Consider the following 13,307-nt stretch of genomic DNA (forward strand, 5'->3'; position numbering starts at 1 on the left):
ACTTTCAACAGATTTCCATTAGTATTTATTTAACTTTCGTAAAAAAAACAAAAGACTCACAGCTTGAATATCTCTCTTAACCCCAACAGTGTTATTTTCATATAATTTTTTACTATTATAGATTTTCTTAGTTTACATTTTAGTTAAAGTTTTAGTCATTTTAAATGCCTATATAATTTTTTTAAATTAATTTTCATTTACTAGTTATAGTTACTTTAGTACTCCACGTTCAACTAAATCAAAATGAAAAATGTTGCCAAGGCAACGAGCTGAAATAACCTTTTAAATTTATATTTAAAATTTTAGCAGTTAGCATTTACTTTATCTTGTAAAACCATTGTTTTATGGTTTTAGTTTTAAATATAATAACCCTGCCACTAGAATATGGAAATAACTTCTACTGTATCTTCTGATGTTCCTATATTTTTGTTTTGTTTTCCAGTGCAAATATTTTTAAATCAAGATGCATTTACTTATATCAAAATAATATAAAAAGGTTTTTTTTTTTAGAGAAACTGATTAAAGTCAGTGAGTTTATGGTTAAAACAAGAACAAATATCTGCCAATGAGCCCAGAAAAATCAACTTAATTCAAAGGACAAACCAGTTTTCATAATTTACTGAAAGATATTTGAAAGATATTATCTCTCAGAAAACAACTTAATTTTAATTTTGCATCTCAAGTGAATTTATCTTACAGGAAAACAAGAAAAAAATACTTAGCAAGATATTTATTTTTTGCAGTGCATGCTATATTTACTTAATGCCATGATTTTATAAATGTAAGATTTTCTGCTACTTTTTTCCTTAATTTGTGAACCCTTTAAAAACCTGCAGAAACCCAGTAAAAAATGAACCAACTGAACTTATTGGAACAGAAATGAAAATTATAAATTGTACAAGCAAAACTGAATATATTTGTGAGACAAGAATGGATGATTTTTCCTTGGAAAATGGTGAAAATTAAACATTTGCATACAGTGTGTTCCGGGCAAATAATACACAGTAGCTGTGAGAATGGATATAAGTGACTCAGAGTGCGATTTGATATCATAATAAAGCAAGAAGCATCAATACTGACAACATAAAAGCTCCTGTGCTCACAGTAGGCTCTCCGCCGAAGCAGCACCCTGCAAATGTGTAGGCCTGCGGTTTTGAGAGAAATCCATACAGGACTTTGATTAATGCAGCAGCTATGAGCTTTAGTCCTGCATTCCCCCAGCTGAGAGAAGTAATCAGTGTTCTTGTTCTGCTTGCACAGAGATACAACGAAAGAGAGACTACAGAGGGAAGGGGGTGTTAGCAGAGGCCCATTATACATAATTGTGATGTTTCCCTTGTTTGTTTGATTATGTGGTTTTATAATGCTGACTATTAAGCTTCCCAGGGGGCCTCAGAGAAAGTGATTGAAAACGGGAGGTTGCTCAGAGGGGGTTTACTGACTTACTGCAGCAGTGGAGCACTTAACACTACACTGCCTCTGCTGCTACTGAGGATCATGACCTTGCTGTTTTTTGGAGAGCACTCCTCTAGATTACTTCTATGGCGTTACAATAGTCGAGAGGGGTGTTGTGTATTCTCAGAAAGCTCAAATTAAATCATTTGTAGGTTTAGTCAGACCTCTTTATGGTTTAGAACATTTAAACCTAATAGTTCAGCTCCAAAACATGATCATTCTTTGAATTATTTGCTCACCTACATGTCATTCCAAACTAGTGTGCAAAAGTGGATTTCCAAAAAATAAAATATAAAAATGTAAATAAATAGGTCAGTTTGTGGAAAGCTTGACTGTTTGCACTGAGCATTACGAACAGTGTTGGTATTATAAACTAAAACTAAAATGAAAACTATTTGTTAATAAAATAAAATAAATGTTAAATTAAATTAAATCAAATCAAATAATTAAAAAATAAATGACAAACTGTTTATTTAGATTTTCAATTGCAATGGGAACATTTCTAAATTTTATTTTTCTTAAATTTTCTTCAACTTTCTGAAACTGAAAATAACTAAACTTAAACAATAATAAATTAATAATAATATAACTGATAAAAACAACAAAACAACAAAATTACTAAAACTTAAACTAAAATGAAAATGGAAAATATAAAAATAAAAACAAATTTAAAATATTATTAAATATGATAACATTATATTGTATAAATGATACTAAAATTATTACATTATATAAATGATACTAAAATAACTGCTATCGAACTTCAAAAGGACAATAAACACCAAAAATCATCTTAAATGTATATGACTCTGTTGAACATTATTTCACGTCTTCTCTAGCTTAATGATGTTATGAAGACATTATTTCAGAATTTTTTTTTTTTTTTTTCAGAATAAATTTTTATACTAAGGATGTTTCATCCTGGTGTATGTTAGAGGAACATTTCATTTTATAATTTTGAAAACATTATAAGAATGTTCTATTGTTATTACTGAAGAATGTTATTGAGAACATACAAATAACATCAGAAGGACATTCCAAGAAAAAAAAAAAGTTACTTTTTCACATTACAAAAATGTACGGTATATCAAATATTAGTTATAAGAACATTCCTTAAACATTGATTCCTGACATTTACGTAACCTTTAAAAAACATTATGGCAACGTTCCCTGTTAGCTGGGATGATGACAATATTTATTTTTGGGTAAACTGTTCCTTTAAGAGGTACTAATGATTTTGAGAGAATCCAAAAACGCAACAGATATTGCACTGTATGTGGGTCATTTTTGGGATCTCTGGGCTTCTCTCCCATTTTCTGACAGCTTGAGAAGGATCATACACTGTTGCTGAGGAGGAGTGATGGAGCGCTGCCGCCGGTTCTACTGTCACAGGCTGTTTGCCTGCTCTGGTAATGCGCCGTGATGCTCTTCGCTCTGCTGTGATTTTTATGGTGCTGTCAGCCAAGTGCAATGAGGAACGGTTCACCAAAGATCACTGAGTCAGCGTCTCTCGCCATTGCACATATACAGCACTGAGAGGGCGGGACTGAGATTCTGCATAAAATTCGATGGATTTCTGTCTTACAGGGCTTGGAGGTGGAGAGCATGAATGCCTGCTAATTCCTTCTGGAAACAGTCCTCCACAGCAATCATAATTTAATGTATCATTCATGTCCGTAACACAAACAGTGCAGCGGTTTCAAAGCTAAGTATGAGCAATAGTAATAGTGATGTTTTATCTAGCACCACTATAAGTTACAGTATCACATGTATCACTGGAATACTTGACTTTGATGCAATACCATTCAAACATTTTTAATAGATGTTCACCAAGGCGTCATTTTTTAATATATATTGTGAAATATTGTTACAATTTAAAATAACTGTTTTCAATATTTTAATATATTCAATGTGATGCAAGGTCTTCAGTGTCACGTGATCCTTCAGAAATCATTCTAACATGCTGTTTTTTTACTTCAGAAACATTTTTATTATCAGTGTTGAAAACAGTTGTGCTGCTTAAGAATTATTTGAAATAGAAATTTTCTTTAACAATATACTGTCACCTTTAATCAGTTTGATGCATCCTTAATATGACTCCAAACTTTTTAATGGTATAATAGTTCCTAAAATTAACCCTTTCCATGCCGTAGCGGACCATTTTGTTCTTATTGGGAGCTTTAAAATAATATATAGGTAAAATGATAAAAATCAATATTTCATGTCTCCATCATCTTAAAATGTCTCGACTTTCAAAACTCACTTCAAATATATTTCAACAGTTGTTTCAGTGAACAAATAGCTGTAATAACCTTCTGCACCACTTGATGAAAACATTTCACAAGATTTCTATAAAAAAAGCAAGATTTCTATACAAGACCATTTCACAAGATTTCTATAGAAAACTTACCACGTTATTAAAATCCTTGGCATTAGAACTGTTTTGTCAAAATAAAAATTCTTAATCGTTTTTTACTTTATTCACATGCTTGGATGGTTATTTGGCACAATAGTGCATTTTAGGTTAAGCTGAAGTGAGGGGAAAAAACTCAAAAATATAATAAATACACGCTGCACACAATTTGAACAGCATGGTTGATTGAAACTGGACCAAGGTCTCCTGCAGAAGAACTTTTCTGTGACAGAGACAGCTTTAATATGATAACAGAGAGCTGTGTGTGAGCTTGACAAAGAGCACTGCTGATCCAATATACTAACCTGTGTTGTATAAGGCTGCTTTTATATTTATTTATTTTTTCAAATTTAATGGAACTCTAAAGTGTTGACTTGATTTTTAGGGTCTTCTAAAATTGTTTTCAGAGAAAATAACCACAGATCCAAAAATTAACTCCCCATAAAATACAGTAAAATCTATGGAAGCCTCTTTCCACCACAGAATTTTAAATTGCGACTTTGTATCCTATAATTCAGACTTTTTCAACACAGTTCCGAGAAATAAGTCTGAATTGCAAGATATAAACAGAATTATGATATACTTGCAATTCTGAGAAAGAAATTACGTTTTTCACAGTTCTGAGTTTTCATCAGTTTACATTTTGCAATTTTTTTTTCTGCCACAGAATGAAAAATAAAAAAGGCAATTGTGACTTTTTATCTCACAATTATGTCATTAGTCTCACAGTTGGGAGTTTATATATTATCATTCAGACTTTTTTCACATAATTACATTCTGACTTTTTTCTGTAGCATTTTAAATAGTTTCAACTATTTTAAGTAGTGAGTTTAAAAAAAGTATAGAAAAAAAAGGTAATTGTGACATTTTATTTCACAGTTTGGTCTTCTTTCCTCACAGTCTCCTTACAATTCAGACTTCTCTTATCAGAATTGCGAGTTAATAAAAAAATTAATGAACATTTTTTTTCTATAAAAGAAGAAAAAGGTTTAAATTGTGAAATAAAAAGTTTAAAAAGTTACCCTTTTTTATTTCATGGTGGAAACAGGCTTCCATTAAAAACAGAACTCACATTCTACATATACGTCTGAACATTAGGTTGAATTAAATCCTGAACACTACAGGCTAATTCTGAGGAGGAACTTGGCACGAGGCCCCTGTCGCATGGGTTTGTCCCTGGCTTTGCTCTGTTCTCTCACAGCCTTCTGTGCCACCCTCCAGCCTCGCAGAACTTAGCTTTCCGCCACCGCTGGCCTGGTTGCGTGCCAGCTCCATCCCCTCTAGAGGGCTTGGCATGGTATTAAAGCTCCCTCACCCAGCATGCTGAACTGCGGTGGCACTGAGCCGGATCTCAGTCGGGCAAGAGTTCAGTGTCCGCCCTACTGGGCGGCCTGGCCTGAACATAATCAACAGTGGCGTTACTAGGATGCTATCCTGCAGTGGGCATTTGGATATGAGACAACCAAAGACAACATGATAACAAATACAATTCAAATACATTTTTTCTTAGAAAAAAAAAGGATTTGGGCATTTTAAATATATGAAACACTACTGCTGCAGTACAATAAGAGTTCACACAAATGTGTCTATACCAATAATGAACTCCTTAATTTTAATAAGAATGACAGCAAACTGTAGTTTAACCCTGTAAAGCTGATCAAAATTTAAAATAAAAATCTGATTGCTGATTCTGTTTATAATGTAAATCAACGAGATCTACAATGATGATTGAGAGATGAATAAATAAACATTTCATAAAAATAGAAATCCTTTGAAACAATACACTACCAAAAATTTTACATTTTTACTCGAGTCAGTAATTTTTTTTTTTTTAAAGAAATTATTATTTTTATTCAGCAAGGATGTGTTAAATTGACAATAAAGGCTTATATTGTAAGGAAAATGTATATTTTGTATAAATGCTGTTCATTCTAACTTTTTAAAAGTATGCAAGGTTCCAATAAATATTAAGGAGCAAAACTTTTTCCAACACTGATAATAAAATGGCATATCAGAATGATTCCTAAAGGATCATGTGACACTGAAGACTGGAGTAATGGCTGATGAAAATTCAGCTTTGCATCACAGAAATAAATTATATTTTAAAGTATATTTAAAATAGACAACCATTATTTTAAATTATACAAATATTTTACAATACTACTGTTTTTCTGTATTCTTGATCAAATAAATGCAGTCTAGATGAGCAAAAAAGTGACTTGTTTAAAAAAAAAACTAAAACACTTTTGCTCCAATCCAGCAATGTGCAGCAGTTCTAGTCTAGTCTAGTCTTCCATCATCATTATGGTCTTCAGTATGACACATATTTTTGTAAGGTATCTGCAGTTTTGCAACCACATCTTGCTTTAAGCTTGGCTGCACACTGCATCATTATCATGGCTTTGGAGACTGAACAGGAAGCCGCACACCATGAGCTCCAAGCCTGAGAGGATCAAGTTTTTAACAAATGACGTGCCTTACACATGCTTGTGCTATATTTGATGCAGTACGATTGCTGGAGTGCAGAGCATAAGTGTCGTAAGTGCACTCTCTATCCTCTTGAGTCTTTCTTAATAACACTGATGCCATTTTTGCCCTCCCCTTTGGATCTAAAGCAGACGGGTTGTTATGGGATTGCCTGCAAAAGATTTTTAGGCTTGTGGGAAGCTTATTGATGTGAGGAGTTTCTGAAGCAATAATAAATTATCATTTGACATCATGAGAATCTCATAGTGCTTGAGAGATTATGCATGTCTATGTGCTTATCAGTGCAAAACAAATTATAAAAAAGGTTTGTGAAAATTTAGAAATATTGAGTAATTCATAGTTATAGTTATAATAATATTCTGTAATTCATCCAGGTTATCATTGAATATAAAAATATTACATTTGTCAAAGAAATACACTCTGTAATGTGTTTAGAAGGAGCTTTGGAATTAATTTCTTTGTCACTTGAAATATATATTTCTGTCTACTGTCATATTTTCTCAGAGAATCACTACAAATCCCTTCAGAAATTCACTTTAGGTACACAAATGCAAATTGTATCCCTCCTAAATCTATTTGATGCATTTCAGAGTGATTTCACTCCTGTCCTCCAGTAAGTATTTGTTATGTATAAAAAAAATTCTGTCAGCCCATTTATGTCACAGAAACTTCTTTGCAGCTGGCATCACCACTAAAGTATCATTAAAAAACTCAGTCTAACAGCATGTCAAGGCTGTATCATCACGCCTAAATTTGTGCACCGTTGAATAAAAACTAGACTGTCAAAACTCTGCTAAGAGTCATTATTTTATCTCATGAATGTTTATATGGGGAATTTTGAGTTTACAGGAGTTTTAGAAGATTACAAAGGCCACAGCAGACAAGGTGAGCTGCCAGAAGGTGAGAATTAATCCCTATAAATCATTATCGGCGAGAAACACATTGGGGTTTTCCTTTCCTGAGGGAATTCTTCAAAGAGAAACCTTTTCACTGAGCACAGGCACACATTCATGAGGCAAAGCGTGATACATGAGTGTATCTTTAAGAATGAAAAAGCTTGTTATGTCAGCCTTGCCTCACTAACTTCAGCAGACAACCGTACATCAAAGACTGCAAATGCTCAATTACTAAGTAAACATTGAGTGTTACAACTTACAACCACTAAATGTTTAAATTATGTGAACCATAAATATCTCTACAGCACTTAGGTGTGGACTAATATGCAACCAGAGTGTAGTATTGTGTAATACTCCGATAGATTGTGCATGACGTGCATGATTTTCCTATTTGGGATGAGATTGATTCGAGATTGATTAGCGCAATCTCTAGCAGTGAATCTTTGCTCTCCAATCCAACTGGAAGTGAAATATTTATTATGTCCTACTGTGTGACAGTCTCTTTGCTCTGAAAACTGCTCTGTCAATAAAATATTTCCTTTGCACATAATTCAGAGTGCCCACATTTTCGTGTTTTCATGTTTGGGACAGAAACTGTTGTTTGTATCCACACATATCAATTTGCTCACTCATATTCAAACTCCTCTAACTGGACTTTATTAATGGACTAATATAGGAAGTAGTGAATGAGGGTATAAGGAGCGATTTCAAACACAGAAACTGAAAAATTCAAGAAAGAAGTGAGAATCTTTATGAGTGAGTCACTGAATCATTCACTCAATAGATTCATTCAGAACATTGACTATAAGTGTCCTGTACGAATACCCACATTTGCTGTCTTTGCACTTGACCACTTGTCTACTTATTACTTATTAAGGGCACTGATCTTTGGTATTTTTATGACTTGGTATAATCTTGTACTTACTTCTTTTCCTGTTACATGCACATGCTCTCAAGTGGCCAAGACTGCAAATGTGCATGTGAGTAAGTCGTTGAATAATTCGCCTAACCAACAGACTCAAAAACATTGATTCATTAAAAAACGAAGCACAACTTCAGAGATGTGCATGGTTAATTCTGTTTTGGCTTCTCCTGGAGCTATTTTCATTATTGGAACAAAAATATGCTAAGTATTTTGCTGTGTCTAAATTGTAAGTTAGTTAATAGTAATTACTTGTTTAATGAACTGATACTGCCCAACATCTCAGCCGGTTGCTTTTATCTTAATTCATAAGGCAGATGAACATATAGATGTCTTGAATGAGACTTGGCAAAACGAGGGAATAACTGTCTTCATTTATTATGCAAATGAAACTCCATCTATAGACACCACTCGGGACCACTAATGCACTTACTATGTTTGTTGAAGTATTAATTACCTGTTTTAGACACGATGTTGATGGCTTTAGAGTCTCAGGAATCCACATGCCATTTTTTGCTCTTCATGTCAAACTGATGCGTTATGATGCCTCCAGCAGAAAATGATAAAAATAATACCAATTCTTCAGAGAGTTAGAAACACAAGTAAAAACGTTGTTTCTCTCTTAAGTGAAGATCAATGCAATAAAACTGTTCATCTCTCCTCAGTTTGCACTGACAAGACTGATGTCTTATAAAATGTTATTGTGCCTTGTCTCTACTTGAAGGTAAGACTCACATGGAGAATGGACGTGACAGAAGGATTGAGAAGGACACACAGACCATTTCTCATTTCTAACAGCAGCTGAAGCTTCACACCTTCTCTTCTCATCGTCTTCAGGTCACTCGCCACACACAGACAGAGAAAAGCTGTTTAAAAAGAGCTTCAAAGTCACAGAAGTCTCAAAGTCATTGTTTGTGTCCTGTGTGTGAGGACGTGTAAGCGAGTGTCAGTACCGATATGATCTTCACTGATCTGGATAATATTTCTCTCATCAGTGCTGTGAGGCAGAGCAGGTCATTCAGTGTCCGTCTGCACATCTTGTTTTATTTCATATACTCCGACGTGTCGTGGGACATTTCTGGACCATTGCTTACGTTCATCTTAATGAAATATCGACTGCTGTTGTCACATGGATATTAAAAACCTCATCTTCATCATGACTCACTCTAAGATATGAAAGATGAAATTTTCACATTTATACAGTGACACGTTTAAGAACAGTTTAAGTGCTGAGGAAAATAAAAAGCTTTCTGTTAAACTAGAGGTCAGTTCTGTCCATATTTCTTCTTTTCTTGCTTAAAGTCACCCATAATAAGACATGGTGTTGTGTGTGTGTGTGTGTGTGTGTGTGTGTGTGTGTGTGTGTGTGTGTAACTGTCACAGGTGTACTGTGATATGGTTACTGAAGTGTTTCTTTCCTCCAAATGAAGCTCCTTTTTACAAACTGCTCTTTTTCAGAGGAACTGTTTCATATTTATGTGTGTAACTGTGAGTATTTATGTTTCTGTATGTCTTCTTGTCATCTTAACCAGTGTTCTAGCACCTTGAATTTCAGTTAAGGGCCTCAGAATCCTCAGAATATCTAAGATATCCCATAGAATGCCATCCTGCCATCACAATAAACATAATGGACAATGTTTCTTTTCTATAAAATTTGCTTCATAAAGAAGATTTTCCAAGCCTTTAAGAGGAAATGGCCCTAATGTGGCCGAGGAGCAGCATGTGCTGTGAGTAAATGGTGCGTAAATGTCAGTGTAACGGGGGTTGGAGTGCTGCGGAGGAATATGGGCAGCTTCACATTGAGATTGATCATTTTAAAGCTGTATTTTATTAAATAAGGGCCAGATAATTGAGTATTCCAGGAAGGGAAAACGGGAAGAGCCGTTTGAGAAATGATGGTTGGCCGCTGATGTCTGTTTGGTTTTAATGGGAACACTTTAGCTGGCTGGAGCGGCTCCAGCAGCAGTGCTCCTGAACTTCTGCCAGGGTGAAATGTAAAATACAGGGTTTCCACAACAGGAGATTCAGAACCAATGAAGAAAATGCTCTCCTCTTCACATTTCATGCACTGACATCATGACCTCACATTGATCTGCGTGTAAAGGCCAACAGGTCTTTTGCATTCTAAATGAAGTGTTTAACAAACTGATTACTGTAGAAAATTATGTGTGCTGTCAAACTCACAATAATTGTCATCTCTGACTTAAAAGACACAGTGAAAGCTGTAGTAGTTTAGAGGCAGTCCAGTAAGCTTTCTTGTGTAACTTATGAACAGGGGTTCATGTCAGAATTGATGCGAGACATTTAAAATTCTGCCAGTATTTTAATAGTCATTACTGACCTGACAGGGTAGTAATAAAGGCTGGACTGATACATGACTGCTTTTAGTTTGACCTCCTCTTATGTGTGTGTGTTTTTTTTATAACATACAGTAATGCCTTTTCTATTAAAATGAATGCTGGTATGAACAAATATGCTGAAACATTCCTGTGGGGAGAAGCTTCTCTCCTTTGTCTTTGTGTAATTTCCATATTCCATTTGCTGTCAGAGTTGACTAAAGTGTAATTTTTTACTTTTGTTAATTTTTTATTTTTTTTTATTTTAATTATTTATTTTTATGAAAATTAGACACGTTAAAGAAAATTATTTAATATTATAAGTCACATTTCAAGACACAAATTCACATAACTTAATGTGAAAATAATCACTTTGTTTAAATTAAGGTACATTACATAAAAAAATACAACAGGTGTGCACACAAATACCAGAGCGCACAAGAATCACGTTCGAAAGAAGAAGCAGAAATGCGCCATCTGGCGGTATTTGTGCTGTGGCATGCGCTCTGTCAAATAGAATCAGCTTATATTAAACCTCTGGTGCTCCTCATTTGGGAGTCACACTTGTGATCTTCACGGTCAAAAGTAAACCGCACACCTGAAATTTAGATCAACATATTTTTGTTCAATAATATTTTTTTATTTTGTATTTTCAGATAATTGCATGGCACTAATTAATATTTATGCAATAATTATGATGAATATTTTACTTTTTAATGAATGCAGTATTTCATGTTAAAACATTGTCTGTGCCTTTTTAATCCTGTTTTTGAAGCCAGGTTAGTGCCATCTGGTGGGAATTAAAATAAGAAAAATATCTGCAATTCCACATTTAGCCCATAGTTTTTTATTTTGTTGATCTGTTTTGTGGGAGTATTATATTTTCTATTTTTTTTTTTAGATAAATACTTATTTTATTAAGTTGTGGGTTTTGGATATATATTTAGACATTCTCAAAAACTTTTTGAAAAGGTTTAGATTTTTTTTTTATGTTGATTTTAAGCGTAAGTTTTTGAATTATTATTACTACAGGCAAACCTGAACACAGACAAAGCATTTTGTTTCACAAAACATTAAAATTCAATAAAAATGCAACAAAAATGAACAGAAATGTTTTATCAGAGCTTAATCCTTCTGGGTTTGATCTGATTTCAACCTCTTATTTCAGTTTTCTGACTCGTTTTGGCTATATGGTTATAGCCATACTAATTCATTTGTGTGTGTATAATTGTGTATGTTTGTGTGTGTGTGTGTGTCTGATGTTTTAGAGTGTAACCCCTTCCTTGCTGTCCACTTTTTTACTGCATTGTTGTTGAATTATTGCTTTTATTTTACATATTTGCTGTGTTACAATCACACCAGTTCATAGGTGTGTGTGTGTGTGTGTGTGTGTGTGTGTGTGTGTGTGTGTGTGTGTGTGAGTGAGTGAATGTGTTAGTTTTGCACTCTTGATGTTTTAGAGTTTTACCCTGTCATTTCTGTGTACATTTTTGTGTCACAACTGCATTCTGTCAGATTTGTAGATTGTACATTTATTGTATTTTCTTTTTTGTCGATTTCCCATTAATTTCCTATTGTTGGTCATTTTTGACTGAAGACCACAAGTGTGACTATTTTTTACGACTACTTGATCTGCTTGAATCATGCCCTCAATTTTTTGTGTGTTCACATTCCAAATGCCATAAAAGTCACTAAGTTTCGGACCATTCCGATGAAGCTGTGATTTTTAAAAATTCAAAACAGAAAATTTTTCAGTCAAAAGCGACCAAAGAGCACAGTAAGTAGTTACTTATTCAGGGGTAAAGCTGTAAATCAGTGTTAATTCTGTGTTAAAATATGTAATCGTGTATTTGCAGTTCAAATAAACTTCATTTGTTTGAGTATTGAAAACTAGCTGGTCAATGAAGTTCAGTGAGAGAAATTATGAAAAACAAAATTCATAATGATAAATTTTTTATCCTAATTTAGAATTTTTATGTCATAATTATGACTGTTTATCTAATGATTTTACATTTTTATTTCATAATTATGTAAGTATGTTAGTTAGCAAGCAGTTTACCCTCTTCTGTGTCAGCCGCGCTGCACTGATGCGCTGTTTTAGTTCAAATCAAAGTGTAAATACATGTAGAAAACGTATCCTTGTGTTACGGCTGACACAGAAGAGCGTACACTGCTTGCGTTCAGCGGATGTTCTCCACAATGCAGCTACGGTGATGCGGAGAGACACAAAGGAGACGAATTGTTGAATAAAGTCGTTATTTGTGTACAAAAAGTATTCTCATCGCTTCATAATGTTACGGTTTTACCACTGATGGCAGATGGACTATTCTGATGATATCTTTCATACTTTTCTGGACCTTGACAGTGTAATTTACTTGGCAGTCTATGGGACAGTCACCAGCCTCCTGGTTTTCATCCAAAATATCTTAAATTGTGTTCTGAAGACAAACAAAGCTTTTACGGGTTTGGAATGACATGGGGTACGTGATTAATGACAACATTTTCATTTTGGAGTGGAGTAACCCTTTAAGTCAACTCATCCTTTATTTTGTATTTGACTCTTTCTTTATCTTGATTTTTCTCATTTTATGCTGGTAGCACTGAAATAGCCAAATGTTGTTTATACATAAACAGTGCACACTTTTCATGTCATTTGAAACTTTGTATGTTAGATCAGTATCTTAATTACAATGAACTCCCAGTATTCCCAGGACGCTTGATACCCAGTAGCCAGCTGATGCTCTGTCAGAGATTATATTTCAAAAACAAGACAACCTGTACAAACAAGATCATTACAA

This window comes from Cyprinus carpio, chromosome B6 (genome assembly GCF_018340385.1).
Source record: "Cyprinus carpio isolate SPL01 chromosome B6, ASM1834038v1, whole genome shotgun sequence".
Taxonomy (NCBI): Eukaryota; Metazoa; Chordata; class Actinopteri; order Cypriniformes; family Cyprinidae; genus Cyprinus; species Cyprinus carpio.